The sequence below is a fragment of the Apium graveolens genome, chromosome 4 (genome assembly GCF_009905375.1).
Source record: "Apium graveolens cultivar Ventura chromosome 4, ASM990537v1, whole genome shotgun sequence".
In the NCBI taxonomy this organism is placed as follows: Eukaryota; Viridiplantae; Streptophyta; class Magnoliopsida; order Apiales; family Apiaceae; genus Apium; species Apium graveolens.
In genome coordinates, this window is record NC_133650.1 from 213,021,487 (window position 1) to 213,026,007 (window position 4,521).

Sequence of the window (4,521 nt, forward strand, 5' to 3'; positions counted from 1 at the left end):
GCTAGTCTTTATGGGTTATGCTCTAACTGTCACTAAGTTAGGTGAGGTTAGAAGATTAGGCCTTAGAAAAGAATGGAGTTTCTTGTGTGATTCTTTTATCAAAGTGTTTTCTGGCAAAGTTAGTAATTTTGATGCTATATCTTACTCACTAGTTCACATGCTGTATATGCTTATTAGTGATAAGTACTTCAATTTCAGCACATTTGTCGTGTATGAGATATGGAGTAAATTAGGGGATATAATAAGAGGTCTAAGAATATCTATTATGCTAGATTTTTTATGATGCTAGCTAATTTTGTTTTTGAGAATCTCTCAATTGAGAACCCAACAAACAAGTTAGATTGTTGGGTCCAAAAGAGAAGAGTTATTGCTGATCTTAACAGGTCAAATCATCATAAGGATGTTCCACTTGTATTCATGCCCATCATGGAACAGACTCAGGTAAGTGAGGTAAACACTTATATCTCCACTACTTCTCAACCCATTTCTTTACAAACATCTGTGACAATGGCATTTATGACAATGACCAAACAGATGCCTACCCAAGCCACAAAACCAAAAGTTTCAAGACCCAAGTCAAAGAAAGCCCCCTCTAGTTTCTCTCAACAGAAGCTAGTTGTAAAATCCACTAAAAATCACGAGGGAAGTGTGAAGGGAAGTGAGGCTGATGAGGGATAGGGTGAACATCAAAGAAGCCCTAAGAATAAGGTTTGAGAGGTGAGTGAATCCCAGCCTAGCCACACTGCAGTTTCCCAACAAACTGTAGTGTTTAATAAGTATAATAGCTCATTGCTAGTTGCATCCTCCCAAGAGGATGTGACTATTGAACAAAGCTCTCAGCCAAGAGCACATGCCAAAAGGGTAAGGGACACAGGCTCACCCCAAACTTATGCTAGAAAGAAGAAATCCAAACCATTGGGGATACACAGGGTGCATACACAGTGCCTACTGCAGTCAAAAACTCAGTAAATGCACATTCTCAAAGTCAGTTTGATGTGGCTCCAATAAATGTGGAGTCACAGCCAACATCTTTAACTATAGAAGCACCAATCACACCAAACTCACCCACACATTCACTGGATGTAGATATGATTCATACATCAATTCCTGATTCTCGATCTTTAACTCTCATGGAGGAGCCAAAAATCCAAGCAAGTGAGCATCATCTTTTAGATGATCCGTTGGCTCACTTGCCATTTCTTTCTGAGTCTACTGAAACATCTGTGCAAAATCTGAAATCAATCACCACAGATTCAACAGTAGTCTCTACTCCAAACTCTGTCATTTCTTCTATCTCGACGGATATTATTGATCCGTCGACTAGTGATTGTATCTCGACGAATGTGCTTAACAATAGTCATCCAGTGAAACTCTCAACTTCTATTTCAATGGATGTTCCCCATCCGTTGAAAATCACTGCACCACTTCAAACTTCAATAAATGTTACAAGTGCAGATGATCTAGTAGTTGTACAATCACTCTTAGGAATGAGGGAAGGGAGTGAATTGAGTGAGAGGCTGAGTTGCTCTCAGGAAAAAGGAGAGGAAAAGAGTGAACACATGCAAGCTATTTCTTCCAGCTTGGCAAAAGTGAGTGAGGGGAGTTCCACCTTAGTAGGTAAAGGTGAGAGTGTGAGGGTGGGAAGCCAAGGGGAGCCCTTGATGCAAGAAAAGAGAGAAAATGAGAGAAAAGCAGGTTCAGAAGAATGGGAAGAGCCCATTGCAAGTGAGTTAATGGATGTCAATGAGGCTGAAAAGAGACAACTAATTCACCAAGAATATCAAGATGTCTTAGATGTTGTTTCTTATGAAGCTGAGGCATTTACTCACCCTGATTCAGCTTATCAAGTTTTAGCTGAACAGGACAATGTGGCTGCTGAAAGAATGCTCAACTTGGTGCACACTACTGCTCCTATGCAAAGGGCCAAAGATGTCATCTCAGCCATGCCACCCACAGCTGGTGATGATGTTGACTATGGAACTGGTGGTTCTGAGGATATTTTTGGGGATGCATGAAGAGGATGATGAGGGAGAGTTCATGGATATAGGGGAGAAGCAGGCCCCAGCTCAAGATCAAACATTCCATCTTGGGTGTTTTCCAAAGAGTGTGATGAGCATCATTTCAAATCTACCTTCTTTCACATAATTCAACAAAGTCAGACAGCTCTTCAAGACACTACAAATGCCAACACCAAGAGACTTCTTCAAGCACATCTAGGCTCTCTTTAATTCCACCAAATCCATTCTCACCAACACAATCTAGAGGTAACTACACTGAAAACTGAAATTAGTCAGATAAAAAAGGATGTTGCTGAAAGATTGGAGGCCAAGTTTCCTAACACAACCATGCTAGACATCAACAGGCAAATGAGGAAATACTATCATCTAGACACCAAAGTGGATTCCTTGGATAAAAGACTCAAAAATCTAGAGGCTTCAATAACTGCAATCCATCTACCTCAAGCCCAACAAACTCGGCTACTTGAAAAATTGGTGGTTGCACAGACCTCAACCTCCACTCAAATTGATGCTAAAAAAAGGGGGAGAAAGATATTATTCCAGCTAGTCAATGAGAGTCAACAAGTAAGGGGGAGCAAGTGCTCAAAATTTAAGTAAGCAAAGTAAGTGTTCCAGCAATTACTTTTCCACAGCCACCAGTCTTGGACAGCATTGATCTGATCAAGATAACAGCTGCTAAGTTGGAATAAAATGAAAAATCTAAACAGCTTGATATTGCAGCAGTTAAGAAAGAACTGGATGATAAATGGAAGAAAATTGATGAACAAATTCAAAAGAAGTTTGGTCCAATTGAGAAAAAAGACAAGGTCTTTTCTCACTTCTCTCAGTTGAGACAAATTTCAATTAATGAAATGAGCCTAGGGAACTTAGAAAGGGGTCAACCCTCAACAATCAAGTCTCCAAAGGCCAGTGTGATTTTCAATCCAAAAAGGAATTATCCAAAGAATTCAGCCAAAAATCCATTGGACCTATCATATGAAACCCCTAGGCCAGATGAAAAGAAGCTGCTTGGAAGGTCCATAGCTTTCTTCAAAGACCCTAGAGACTCAGTGCTAAAGAAAGGATTGCTAAAATCTACAGAAATGGTAAATTGATCTGTGTAGTGGCTGGACATCCAAAATTTGCAAAAGCTAAGAAAGAGGAAAATGTGAGGCTCAAACAACCACAAAAGCAAGCTTTTTTAGAAGCCAAGAATCAAGCTAAAAAGCCTGCAATCACAAAAACTGTTTTGCTAACTAAGAATCTGGGTGAAGGAAAGAAAGAAGAACTAAATCAGATAAAAAGGAAGTTTAGATACAAAATGCATGCAAAGAGGAAGATCAATTTTGGTGAAGATAAGGAAGACTACATGTCAGCCCAATATACAACCTCAAGCCAATCAACCATACCTACTGTGAAGGAGGCTGAATTTAAGGTTGATCCCAACATCACCTTTCATGGGGATCCTGTTGTTCCAAAGGATGAACCTATAGATTGGGACAGCTTGCCTCTTCCTGATCTAAACCTCCCCATCTTTGCTAAACAAGGTAACAAAAGAAAGAGTGGTCAAAATAGTCAAGCCTATCAAGCTCAAATCCAAGCAAGTGGCCAAACCCAAACCTACTGTCAAAAAAGGAGATCAACTCTTCATATATGACATCAAAGAATTTTCAGACATAAATCTCTATCTGGATGAGCTTGAAGAATTCAGGTCTATTGATGCCTACAAGCACCTTCCATAGAGACTAGTCTTCAGGTATAAGGGTGGTAAAGAAATTACGTGGCCACTTCACAGAAGTCTCAATGAAGGCTATTCAACTCTTGTTTTCTCTTCAATCAAGAAAAAATTTGGATTCAACATAATAGCCAAGAAAATGGTAATAAACAAGATTGCGGAGAAAAGAAATAGCTGGACAGGACCAAATGCACTCCCAAGAGTATTATCTATTCCTTTTATTGGAGATATAGTGTATTTGAGGCTAATCTGGATCATGGAGTTCAAGGATGAAAGGAACATTAGAAGATTCTTCAGACTGGAAGATCAGCGAAAGATTGCAAGCAATGAAACTCTAAAAGAAATGCAAGAAAAGCTGGATCTAACAGATAATGAAGAATCAGAATTTTATAGACAACTCCAAAACCAGATTGAAGAGAATGATGTGAAGCTGGGAAAGAAGCCAAGGCAATCAAGGAAATCATCTTAATTTGCTCAGTCTAGAGGAGCACCTTGAAAATGATCTGTAATACACTCTACAAATCTTTCTTTGTGAGAATTTTCAATAAACTGTAGCACTTGTAAATTTTAATCTACTATATCTCATTCTGTATTCATAGAGTGTTTTGTTATCATTAAGTTTCTCTTAATTTATGGCTACAATTCTAGTAGACATAAATTGGGGGAGATTGTTAGGAATATGTTGAGTACTTGATGATAACTTGAAAAAAACACTTAATAGATTTTAGTTAAATGAATTTGTAGCTTTCAACGGATGATTATTTCCAACATCCGTTGAAAGAGTAGCTT